This window comes from Oreochromis aureus, linkage group 11 (assembly GCF_013358895.1).
Source record: "Oreochromis aureus strain Israel breed Guangdong linkage group 11, ZZ_aureus, whole genome shotgun sequence".
NCBI classification, from domain to species: domain Eukaryota; kingdom Metazoa; phylum Chordata; class Actinopteri; order Cichliformes; family Cichlidae; genus Oreochromis; species Oreochromis aureus.
The window spans coordinates 8636630-8650405 of NC_052952.1; the positions used below are offsets into that span (position 1 = coordinate 8636630).

At 39.4% G+C, this 13776-nt stretch overlaps 1 pseudogene; it reads left to right on the forward strand.

Annotated features, from left to right (window-relative positions):
- Window positions 1–13776, forward strand: part of LOC116329604 — a 194908-nt pseudogene that overhangs the window by 89767 nt on the left and 91365 nt on the right.

Here is a 13776-nt window from a genome sequence, read left to right on the forward strand (position 1 = left end):
CATATGCTAGAGACCAAGAGCCTTTGAACTGACAGTTTCACAGACTCAAATGTTATGATATGTCTTGTGAGATTTACACTATGTGCAGCTTTGCTTTCTGCACCCTTGCACACATGTATCCAGAGCCACAAGCTCGAGTGAAGCACAGAGCTGAGCAGCTGAAAACTGCCTGAGTGCTTTACTGAAACAATTTACTCCGTTATCATTCCAGAAAAAAAGAGTCACATTTGCAATTTGCAGCAGTGGTGATGGAAATCTGAAAAACAAACTATTACTGTTTAGTACATTTAAAAAAGTTGAAAAATGATACTCTAATGTGAGTTTTGTGAGGTTTTGGGGAGAGCTTATTTATGTGGTCAGCATTATGAGGAGGTAGGGTTAGTGAGTGACTCATTAAAAAAAAGGAAACAGCAAAGAATGTGAGCCTGTGTTTCGTCTTAAAGTGGGAGATTCCGCTCACCACTCCAAAAAATTTGGAGTTCGTAACATAACGCTGGGTTTCCCTACAAGTAATGCTAGTCAGAAATGGCCATACAAAATCTATTTGTTTCTCTGAATCTTAGTTTTTTGGCATAACAAGATATTTTCACTGAGCACGTATTTAAAATTATATCCACATTTTATTTCAGTCTTATTTATTCTGGGGCATTTAATCTCAAGAGCTACTCATTAAAAGTCTGTCTTTAACAAATACATGATCAAATTCCCATCAGCAAGATGTTAGTCACCTGCACGCTATTAAAACATCACAACATTGAGATAGTCATTCTTAATTCTCTCATCATTAACACTTTACATCAGGTGCATCAGGGTCTGTGAGTGTGTGTCATTCACTGCAAGTGCTTGAGTAAAAGTGCTAACAAAAAACTTGCTATTTTAACAAACGGGGATGCCAGTTTATTTCATTTATTCTCCACAAAACTGCACTTTTATTATAAATCGTGTTTTGGACACTTTGTATTTTTGAAGTTGTGCCTTGAAGCTACTACTCACTTATTTTAAATGTCTCAGTCTCCAAATGTTACTGCAATAAATGTGTTTATTCAGTCAAAACTTGTTCTGTGAATGGGTATTTTGTTCAGAGTGATCCCACAAATACCACAGTGCTGTCTTCTATGGTTAATGTAGTTCAACCTAATGCCAGCGCTTATTATACTAGCTGTTGATTTTTCAAATTTGCATCCTTTTGCACTTTTTGATGTGTATATTCATAGAAATTAAGCTTAAACATCATCACAAAGATTTAACTCAAAACAGAAATTTAAACTAGTGAATGCAAACCCCAGAGGAGCACTCAACAGTCAAGCAGATATCACTGCCAGCAAAGTCCTTGGAACTGCTGTGAACCTCAAATGTTTGCTGTTCACATCAGTGCAACAATACAGTTGATCTGACGTAGGCAGGCCTGCTGCCATATTTGCTATTTCAGGATTTAGCCTGAAATAGCAAAATAGTTCTTAATAGTTCTTAGTTAAGTTCTGTAGGGACTACATGCAGTATGAAAGTGACAGCAGTACTCTGGCATTACATGTAATTAGTTGCTGCCCAGCACTGTCCACCACGTATTCTGTCAACAACAAATGTATATCTGCAGTTTTGTATTAACCACAGCTATACATGAATTGGCAGAAAAGTCTGAAATTGATAGGGAAGGAAGAAAAATCTGCCGTGTGGGCACGTATGCTTCATCCAACAGTGTCACGGCTCGTGGTGTGAAATGTTGTTTGAAAATATTGTTTTCCCTCAGTGATGTTTAATTGTTCCTCAACCAATTCCCCTTTCCATTCTCATTCCCACCACTAATTAGGAATGGAATTTAACTAGCAATGACTTTAGTGCAGAATCAGAACACACCCAGCCATTATAAAAAACCTAGGGACCCATAATGTGGTGTGGACTTGGCCACTGAAACCATGGGGTGGAGAGACATGAGGAGAGAGCTGCTGCTTCTCTCTGCTGCTCTTTGCATTTTTGGTTCTGGTCTTTGTTGCCATTGGCCTGTCATGAGAAGTTTCTCTCTTCCCATTTTGAAATTGTTTTCTGTTTGTGTTCTTCTGCTCTTCTGGCTTTTTCTTCTTGTTTTCCTCTCAACATCTCTCTGTTTCTCTCTTGACCTTTAGTGTCACCTCATTCTTTTTCCTCCACCCTCGCTCACACACACACACACACACACACACACGCACACACACACACACACGCTCTTCCTCCTTCCCACTCTCTCTTGCCACAGTAAGACCTAATATGAACTTTTGCCAGGAGCTGAGATCTATTTTATTGCCAGTGTTACTGTGAATGCCTTCATAAATTTGATGCTGTAATGCCTTTGAACAGCCTTCAAGTCCTCAGATTCATAAACGCACACACACACAGATACACGCGCGGTCGCTCCCATTTTTTTCCCACTTTTCTTCATGAACTTCCCAACACATGCACAATCGCACGCACAGATGTGATGTGTGAATGAGGTCTTTGAGGTTGTTTTTGCTCACATCAGACACAGCAGCCTCAGTGTTTGTTTGCAATTTCCACTGGCTCCGGTCCACTCCACCAAACCCATGGGAATTTGTGGATCAGCATCTTCTCAAAAAGCTCCTGGGCGTCACAGTGTACGAGTGAGCACAGAGCGAGTGCAATGGGTGCAGTGATGCTGTTAGTTTTATGTGGTGTTTCTGATGTACTCTATATGCCATAGTTTAGGGTAGGCGGTGCTGTAGTTTAAGACTGACAGTGTCATTAAATTACTAAATCACTGCGAAAAAAATGTAAATATATACAGTTTGTCCTTTTCAGTTTCGTTTAGTAAATATTTCATTCTGAGTCCTGCAGAAAGTTAAGAGGCTCTTGAAATTAAATTTGATGTATGTTTCTCTTCATATGTTTGCTATTGGGTTTTACACACTGTATTATTATTCTCACACAATAATACTTAGAATACAGCCTACAAGGCTGTTTTTAACTAGAATATTTAGGGACTGTATAAGCTACAGTGTTTCTTTGCTGTTTAGCTGCTGTAATTTTAGCTAAATATATATACTGTATAAAAAATGTCAAGACTGGAAGCTAACTACAGTGTTTTATGTAAATGCAGAGCAGATGTTCTTATTGAAGTACTGTCAGTGTGTAAATAAAGTTGAACATACACTGCAGCACAGTAAGAGTGAAGCATTAGCACCTGCAGTAGGAACATACAGCAAATTTAAAAAATAAATAAAATTGAATTGAATTGAACCTGCTGTAGGTTGAAATTATTAATGCACAGTTCAGTAGAGGCACAGTAAGTTTGTTTCATGGGTTGTTTGGCTTGTGATATAGATCATAGGCATACACATGCATTAGGAGACATGTAAAGAAATCTTCATCAAGATGAATAAAGGTTTGGCATTTAGACTTCAAACTCACAGAGAACCATCTAAGAGATCACTTGAAATCATCTCGTGCAACACGCCGCATTGTCATTCATGACCTGGAAGCAGACATCTGAAGCTTTGCGTGTAACTGGAGAGTAACATGTGTAGGTAAACAGTGTTACTGTTTGTTTCAGGTGTGTCAGAGTGAGGCTCAGTGGGAAAGATTGCTGTGTCTAGACAGGAGTGTGAGGGTAAGTGTTACATTTTCTCTTTGTTGTAACTTACAGCATGTCTACGGCTCTCAGTTTTCACCCCCTGTTCTTTTTTCTGCAACCCTGATTATTTTTTTCTGTTGCCTCCCTCTCTCTATCCCTGTGTCTGTGCTCCTACAGCTGATTGCATAAATAATTTACGGCATGTAAATCCTTAGCAGCTGTTTGCTCCTTTTTGCCCCGTTTGTTCCTCTCTGTTTTCTTTCTTCCAGGTTAACATGGGACTTTTCTCAACCTTGTCACCTCTCCTCCCCTCTCTCTCTCTTTCTGCCTCTGTGCCTCGGGTTAACCTATCTGTCTTTCTCTCTAATTACACTGTTCTCAGTTCCAGCCCTTGTGTCTTCCCATGGGTTTCCATGTCTTTATGTAAGGAGTGGCTTTTTCTTGTATTGATGGGAATTTTGACTTGTAAGTCCGTAGCTGATTGTTGTTGTGTATTTGCATGTGGATGTGTGTGTCTTCCACTGTGCGGTTGTGCATGTAGATTGCTGCTCCACAAGACAGCCACTGTGTGGCTTCAGACCCTTACAATCAAGACGCTTATATGGGCTTATTGTGATTACAGTTCTTAGCTGTGCCTATGTACAATTTCGTCTGTCACTCCAGGCTTCAAATCCTCTAAGAAGGATCTCCAATTCAAATTGTGCTGTCAAATTAAGTTTTCTTCTTTTCTGCCGTAGTCCCCTCAATCCATTCCCTAGGTTGGACATGAAGCAATTTTATGTTAAAAAAGAAATAATAATAATACAAAAAAAAGAGTCGCTCTGCACAAGAGAATCTATCAGAAAATTGAATGAGGCCAAATTCAAGGGGGGAAAAAAAGATGAACAACAAAAGGAAAACTTTACCTTTGGCTCTGTTAAGTCATTTTTTCCCCCTATTCAGTTTCCATTGTTTAAGACTGGGGCTGATCTTTCCAATATTGCTGCTAATCTAACTTCAAAGGGATGCCGGTATGTTAAAACACTTTTTAATTGTGATAAGGAATACGCTTTCATGCTTAAACCCCTTCTCCTCTGTTCATCTGGACAGAACCCACAAATGCAGAGGCTGTTTTTTCACTGGCAATTAAAATTAGAATTGGTCACATTTTTCACTGTCAGCCATTTCCTTTGCACACAAAGACATGCGGGCCATACAAGCGTGCGCGTACAGACATATGCAAACCCAGATACTACCATACAATACACATGGTGTTTTTGCTCAATTGAACCATATCTAAAATAGCTTGCATGAAGACCATTAAAGAAGAAAAAAAAATCCTCCTCAAAACTAAAACAACCCTTAAGACCGTGCGGGTCTGGTAGGGCTGATGATTCACCACAAGCTTCCCTGTTACTTCTATGAGACATGCGATGCAGGCTGCGCCTTGTTGTCCAGAGATAACAGATTAACATGATTGCTGAGTGAATCATTTGCACTCTAGTGCTTTTGACATGGAAGATTCTTGAGGCTTTGATACTTGCACAATATTTTGAAGCAGTGGAGCAGTAAGATGTAATTCTGTTGTGACAAAATCAATTTGGATAAAAGCACAATGTAAAAAGCAAGAGTGGCATGAAAATGAAGTATTGGTTACAGCTGATAGGGAAATTGCCTATTTTGCCTCAGAGCTTAGAATATGAGTACATCTTCATTTTTTTGTCATCAGAAGAGTGAAAATTTGAAGAAGGGGAAAAAAACAAATATACTGTTCTTGCTGCCCAACGCAGTCACGTGATGGGTTTTTGTGTTTTAGGTCCAGGATGCATTTAAATGTAAGTCTGTAATGTAAATGTACCTTAAGAAGCGATAAATATGCACCCCAACAAATCAAAGTTTTTTAAAATATACATGAAGTAGCTCAGAGTTCTGCGAGAATAGTTGTAGTCTGGAGAGATGTGTCCTTATGTCTTTGCTTAAGGCCCATGTTGAACAGGGACATTTGTCATACTTAAAAATTAAATTTCCTCTGTTGCAGCTTATATGATATGTGAAAAAGTGTAAGAGGTGGGTCAGTGGATCCTTCTTTTCAAGGTTCATCAAAAACTCTTCTAGTGACAAAGAGCTGTTTTTTTCCACTAGAACTCCATGAACAACAGAATCTGTCAGTAAGAAAATACCAGTAATTTATCTGACCCTTGCTGAGCAAGCAAGACACAAACTTGCAGAAATACGATGTATTACTGCTCCCCCTACAGTCAACTCACAGTTAGACAGATAGCCACTTATATTTGAGTGGTGATGATGTGTCTGTTTGTCACACGAAAACAGACACACACACAGACACAAAAAAAAATCGGCACAGTCCTGTGACCACCCACCAAACTTCAGCTTGTACCATCTCCTGTAGGCTGCAAGAATGCTGGAAAGACAAAGGCAGCACTTTGGACAGCTGAGGCAGGTTCAGGTGTGGGCCAATAACTTGCCTGTAGTGGAAAAGTCCTTTTGTGACTTTGCAGTCGAGACAGGCAGCTCTGTTCTTCGCTGCAGCAGCACTCACATTTCACACTCAGTTTGAACATTTGCAGTATGTCAAAAATCCTGACTGAGTGTCTCGCTGACATGACTTAGACAAGGATTTGTTTCTGCATTTGAGGAACAAATTACTAGTGACGGCACAGAAGCAGAACCTTCTTGAATCCATGTCCACTCCGTCTAGATTCTTGTTTTTCAGTCTGAACCAGTTATGTGCATGTGCGGTTGTGTATGTGCTTAAGTGTGTTCATGTCTGTGCTTGTTTTCCTGTGAGATTTATTTGCATGTGTGACTGCGCGTGTGACCCAGTGTGGCTGCGTGACCCGATTGTGAGTCTACAGTACTCGGCAGAGTGAGTGAGGTCTGTGAATCTTTTTTGCTTTTTTTTTTGGTTGTTGTGCAGCATGGCCTCATTAACCAGGTGTTTACCCCTAACCACAGGAAGCTCTTGTCAGTGACGACTGTCTGCCGGCAAACATTGCCTGAGGGAAAGAAAGACAGGGAGGAAGGAACCTAGTAAAAGAGAGACAGTATAGGGGAGGCATGAGAATCAGAGATGTCTGTCTGTCTGCCTGTCTGTCTGACTATCTATATATCTGTATATACTGTATATGCTCTATATATATTTCTCTAAATGTGTGTGTGGTTGTGCCAGTCAAACCTTCACTGGCAGGTCACTGGGTTCTTCTGTTTCTCCACCAGTGAAGGGAGGGAGGATAAGAGACGGGGAGGGAGAGAGGAGAGGAGGCATACAAGCTGCTGACAGGGATTTATGAGCTGATAGTGTCAGACTGCAAGCACAACAACAGTCTCCCTGTCTCTGCCTGTCTGCTCATGGAGGGAGAGAGACAGAGAGTGACAGAAAGAATGGAGGGGGTGTTGGAGGAAGAAGTGAGCCAGCAAAATGAGTTGAAAATGAAAGAGCAGAACAAGGGAGAAGAGAGGAAGTGAGCCAGGGAATAAGGCAGGATCAGGATTGGGATGTTATTTCATTTGATTCTGTCTTTGTCGTTTACTCTTTTCCTTTTATCACAATGTGTTTTTTTTCTTCACAACCCTTCATTTACTCGCCTTTCAACATCACCTTTGTATGACTTGAATTGGCTGTTGCGTTGGCTGATTTTAATTGTTTAGACCAATGATGTGAGTAAGAAACGGAGCGTTTAAGTCTGCTGTTGGTCTTGCATGGCCAAGAAGATGATGATGATGACAGTACAAACACTGTACAGAGATGACCAGACATTCATATGCTGGATGGTAACATTTCTTCCATTGTGTTGTTGTGACACATCAGTAGCTCAGATAAAGACGGTGATTATGTGTTTGATAAGCTGAGGCTACTGCAATGAAGTGTGAAGAGTTGTTCCATTTAAAGAACTGTGCAGGAATACATGCTAGCACAACTGTTCTTTGTAGTTGTGTGTCTGTGAGTGTGTGTGTGTGTGTGTAGAAGAGACAGAGTGGCTGTTTAGATATGTCATGGTGAATCACAGCTAAAGTGTTCACTGCTAGATGACACACCCTAATATATAGTAGTTGGACTGTCTGACTGTCTGGGGTATGAGAGATCCATTCTGGAGCTAATTTTGTCTAATTAATGTTGTAGGAATAAATCCATAATAGCTGTCTTAAGGTTTGTTACACAATATATTCCCATGTGGCTGCAGTTAAGAAGATAGCAATTAATTCTTCTATTATCAGTTTAAAATCTTACACCTATCTATATTACTACACTTGCATAGCCAATCTTATGGGAGTCAGTACTGTAATTATATATCTAGGCTACTCATCCTTTGCGTTTAGATATACTTATGGTATATTTCAACTTTTTACATGTGGTGCTGTTGTCTGTTAATTGCATATTCTTAGGCCTAAAAATATGTTGTACTTATAGAAAACCCATAAACCTAATTTCCAAAATTGATTTCCAGTTTTAGAAGTTGTATAATTGTGCCTGGAATACCATGCCCTGTTGAATGTTATGACTGTCATAATAACAGTGATCCAGATGTGAAGTCTGCCAGACTGGCATGTTGGGGGGAAAAAGCAGCCTGACTGTGCACAGCATACATGCCCCCTGGGAATAATACAGACATCTAGTGATTTATATGTCAGTTCTTTTTTTTCTTTTTTTTTAATGACATAGTATTAAAGAGTAGTGATTCACGAGGCTCTTTTCATTTCACATCGAAACTCTGACTTGTTTCAGGCTATAGCTTACACTTTCCAATATGCTTAGTAATGCTCCAACAATAACTTTCCCAGAATTTCAAATGCCAGCCTCTTTCTTTTAGAATTCTTGTCTGTAGATAATAGTCACAGCCCCCGTGCTCCAAATATTGATTCAGTGACGACAACACCAGTTGGGCATAGATACCCTACGGTGCAGATCCTTCATAAGCAAAGCTGGCCCTGTGGTTGGCACTTTTTTCCAACCAGTAACAGTACAGCGTGGTAAGGAGAATGACAGTTTGTGGTTTTTTTGGACAGCTAGTGGTAAAAGATAAGGGCAGAAAGCAAGGCAACCTATGAAATTTGGAAAGAGCATGTTGCACTGAATGCTATCACAAAGGTAATTTGGATCCTTTAAAAATGAACTTGATATTCCACCAGTTTCAAACAAATATCTCACTCATAGGATTATGTACTATAGACGTATGTGCTATGTGGTAGCCCTGTTATAAGAATTCTGTTGCTAAAGGGGCAACGTTAAGCCTCATTGGTGATTTGATGCAATACCTGTTACTCAAGGTGACCAAAATATTTCAGCGAAAGATAGCAGCTGTTGTTTTTACCCATCACACATCACATTTTAAAACCCAGCCACATGGGGGCCACAAACATACCTCCTCTTGTTTGAAGATTCTCGAACACGCAGATCATCGGTAACAATTGTGATGTGTAGTGAGATTAGGTAACAGGTGGAAGAGAGCTGGTAGAGGTGGAGGTTTTCACCAGTGAGAAGAGGAAAGAACAGTAGTAGAAGCACAACATTACATGTGTCACAGTGAGAGGGAGACAGGTGGAAAGGTGAAGATGCAAGGAGAGATAGAGATAGTGAAGGTAAGGTTGTTTATACACTTGGGGTTCACCATTCCAGAGAACAAGCAGTGCACAAGAGAGGTGAAAAAGAGAGTGGAGGCAGGGTGGGGTGGGTGGAGACGAGTGTCTGCTGTGATTTGTGATAGAAAGACAGCAGCATGAGTGAAAGGGAAGGTTTACAAGATATTAGTGAGACCTGCTATGATGTATGATTTGGAGACGGTGTCACTGAGAAAACAGGAGGCGGCAGCAGAATGTATTTCTAAGGTTTTCAGTGGTGAGAAAGTGGCGACCACTAAAGGGAGAGAAGAAGAAGATATTTCACCTTCTTTTACCCTTTTGAATTAATTAAAACTTTAATCCATAAAGGCTAAATGCACTAAAATTAAAAATTCTTATATGTTTCTTATGTATGTGTTTGTGCAGTGCTGATCTACACAGAAGCTTACAGGAAACTGAAGAAGACGGGTGAGGTTAAAGAGGACAGCACGATGGAAAAAACAAGAATAAAAGCAGTCAGTGTTAAATATTAACCTTTTTGGAACATTTTGAGCATTTTCATCAGTAAAAGTTCTCATATATAGCTGTTTGTCATCGCCTTCAACTGCAAGAATTTGATTTTAAAAATAAGGGTATCGTGTAGCGGTTTGAGAGTCTAAGTTAGAACCTTAGAATATGCAATCACATCTGTAAGAGTTACATTTCGCAGCTCTTTGTATCACTGACTGCAAAATAAAGTTTGATAACAAATCTGTATTTGTGTTATTACTATGTTGTATGGAAATGAAGAAAAAAAAATAATGACAGCACTTTTTAAAATGCTTTTTTGTAAATCTGTTTTATAAAAAACAATATGTCTGCACAAGGGCCTGTAATTAAAAGGGAAAAGGGCCTCAGTGTGGCATTTCCTGTGTGCTATAGGAACATCACTGTGGATTTTATGTGAAACATTCAGAAGTGGTGGATGTCACAACAGTCATAGCCACTAACCTGTGCTAGTCTGGTAAAACACGCTGAAAGCCAGTTGATGTTGAGTCCCTCACAGGGATGAAAGTCACTATTGTCTATGCTTCTGTGCACACGTCTGTGTGCGTGTGTGCGCATGTGTGTTTGTCTGCCCTTACACTGAGCTGAAGAGAAAGTAGTTTCAAAGGGAGGGACTCACATGTACTAACATGCACTCGGCAAGTGACAGTCCACATGCACACACACGCTTGCGCACACACAGGTGAAAGGTGACTAAATTCCCTCTTTATATCTTTATATTGCAAATTCTTTGGTGAATGCTGTATCTAGGAAAAGTTCCAACACAACAGTGTATTCACATATATACCCTCTATATATGCGCATTTTAACTCTCAAGAAGTAGCTTTTACAATTTGACCACAAGGGAACAAATACTACATTAAGAACATCTATTGATACAATATGTAAAACTCTGGAGAAGTATGTCCAGCATTGCAAAACATCTGAAGACTTTCACTTTCATCGTCACAACATAGATTATCAATGAATATTGCATTGTTTTGAGAAAAAAATCTAGTTAAAATAACATAAAGAACTTTAATGGTTACTCAGGAGACTCGTGAAAATACGAAGCTTTACTTTTCATATGAGAATACCAGCAGTCTGGGAATGCTCAAAGGTACAGAACCAAGTGCCTCTTCCTCTGCTTTCAGAGAGAAAAGGGAGAAGAGAGGTAATTATTTTTCCTTCCACAACTGCATCTTAAAGCTCTTTAAATAGTTTAGAGTTGAGTGGCTCGCTACAGTATGCTGTGATAATGATGGCGGCGACTTTAGATGAAAAATATCTTACGTCTGCCAATTAGATTTGAGTTTGATCTGAGGTGACTTTTAACTCATAGGGTAGGGAAACCTAGGCTTAGGCTTGCTTTTACAATATGCTTATTGACCAGTTCTTTATCCTCACAGGGCTAAGATAAAAACAACAAGCTCATATTGCAGGACCAAATATGAAGTCAAAAATCCCTATACTATAAAATACTGCAGCAGGCTCCTGCTCAGCGCAGCGCCATGGCAACACAACACACAATTTTATGGTAATTCATCTTTAGAGATTCTTTAGCTACGTCATCCTGTCCCTTTCATAACTCCACTGCTATGGCTAAAGAGTAGAAAAAAGTGTTTTTTATATAAGAATGTCCATTTTCAGCCAGCATAGAGTATGTGAAATACCAGAGCAGGGTTCGCTCAGGGACGAATTTCAAGGCCGGCCTATCTTTCTCCTTCTATCTTTGCATGCGGTTACTAACACCAGCTTCCCTCATCAGATACGACCCCCCACCTCACTCGTTCACCATATTTTCCACCTACAGTTTATCGCACTTCCTCTTCTTCTGCTCAAGGCCCCCAGTCTGTCTGCCAGACAGGAAAAAGAAAGACTTTGGGACTATCATTACGGTCCAAATGGTATATTGCACTGTACCATTGAAAGGTACCTCATTGAATATTCAGTAGTGTTACACAGTATCCATTTAATCAAAAGTAAAATAAATTAATTAGATACTTAGGAAGTTATGGAAATAATTTAGGTTTGCTTTCATCTGTGTCCTCATTCATGCAAAGTGGTATTTGAGACACGAACTGTGCTTTAAACTTTAATTTAATTTGGTAAAGAGTGGAGAAACACAGCTGACTTATCAGATGAACACATGTACAAGCACACACGTTTAACTGCACGCAAGGTGTCAGTTGAATTGCCGTCCTTGTTTCACAGTTTCAGGCTAAGAATGAAACTATATTTGAGGACGAAACTCACTAATGTTTAAATTACATGCTTGACATAAAGTAATTATCAAATAAAAAAAGTAGGGCAATGGCTATATTTACCCTATCACATGAATTTATTCCAAAACTGGAATGATTTTATTGAAGTTTTATGTTTTGTTGGTCAATACCTCTCACTACGTAATTGCAAAAAAAAAAAAAAAAATTAATTAATTAATTTAAAAAATGTCGCCAGTACATATTTTCAGGCTTAAATGATTATAAGAGACAATTAAGTGTGTAATAGTATATTATGACTGCTATGTCTAATTAATTGCTGGAATGTATCTTCTTCCACTTGTTAGCTGCCATGACTGTTTTCTTTTCCCTCTTATGTACCTCAGCCAGGATGTGCACAAGTCTGCCAGCCGTTAACCCCACAGAGGAAGTGTGCAGGAAATGAGATCAGCCTTAAACAGAGGTAACGCCTAAGCCTGAACCACTGACACCAGACCAATAACTGTCACTCATTGCACCTGATGCAGAGATACTAAAAATGTAGCAAATAACAGGAAAGTAAGAATACACGATTATAGAAACAGAACAGAAACGATCAACACAGCAGAGCCATCAAAGAGAAAAGCAAATCATATGAAAGAAAACTAGAACTGAACTTAAAGAAGGGATAGGCTTGAAAAGACAATCAGATCAGATCAAATTTAGCGCAAAAGAACAGAGAAAAGTAAAATATGCAGCTTTTAGAATCACACATATTCTGTTGGAAAAGATAACAGTGTTAAAGTTAGGCTGAATCTATGTGTAACCAAGAGTACATTGTTGCAATTTGCTTTACAAGGCAACAGAATAGACTAAAACATTACAGCCAAGACCACATTAAAATGAAACAGCCCCGTGATGCTCAGAAGAAAGAAGAAAATTACTTGTATTAACTTTTAGATATAATATATTTGGAAAATATGATGTTTCAATAGCTAAAAATACCAATTCTGTGGGCAAGCTCATACAGTAACTGCTGCTACGGCCTGTAGGTATTCTTGTTACCATGATGAAAAACACATTTCGAAACTTCATCGAGGAAACCAGGCCTGGCAGGAGTGTGTGCGCACATGTGGATGTGACTGTATGTTGTGCATTTGTATACACTGATCTCAGCATGCACATCAGAATGAAAAAGAAAACATAGTGTTTTCTTTTTTTCATTGAGCGCACAGACAGGAAGAAGGAGCAACCATGTACACTATATCCAAGCACAACAACTTTTTTTTCTCCTTGAGGTGCAATGCACAATTGCAGTTAGCAGAAACCTGCTTTGTTATGCTACGTTTATGTTCTATTTTCATTAAACCCCTGCATAAATTTGTCAGTTTTTTTTTAAAGTGCCCAAATATATACAAATGCAGTCTCTGGGTGCACTTTTATGCCAACTAAATACGAGGGCAATCCCAAAAGTAAGGTCTCCAAAGCAGTGGCGACGTAGAGAAACTGTTCGTAGGGCTGCTGCCCACACTGTTGTGATGGGTGCTTCCTCCAAACAAGCATGCACGGCCTCCCTGGGATGCTCAATCTTGGCTTGGCAGCTCTTGAAACTGGAGCTCCTGTTGAACGCTACCACCAAGTGCGAAGTTTGCGCATTTATTAGATTTTTGAACGCAAAAGAAAGAAAGAGCATTTGTCCGAAGAGCGATTCTGCTCCGACGAAGAGATCAAAGATGACGTTCAGTGCTTCCTGAAGGACATGGCAGCAAGCTGGTATGACATGGGCATTCTAAAACTGCCACAGCGTCTACAAAAATGCATCGACCGAAATGGTGATTATGTAGATAAATAAATAATTCTTTAACCTTAAATATCATGTAGATATTATAGAAAATAAATGGAGTAATTTTCTAATGGAGACCTTACTTTTGG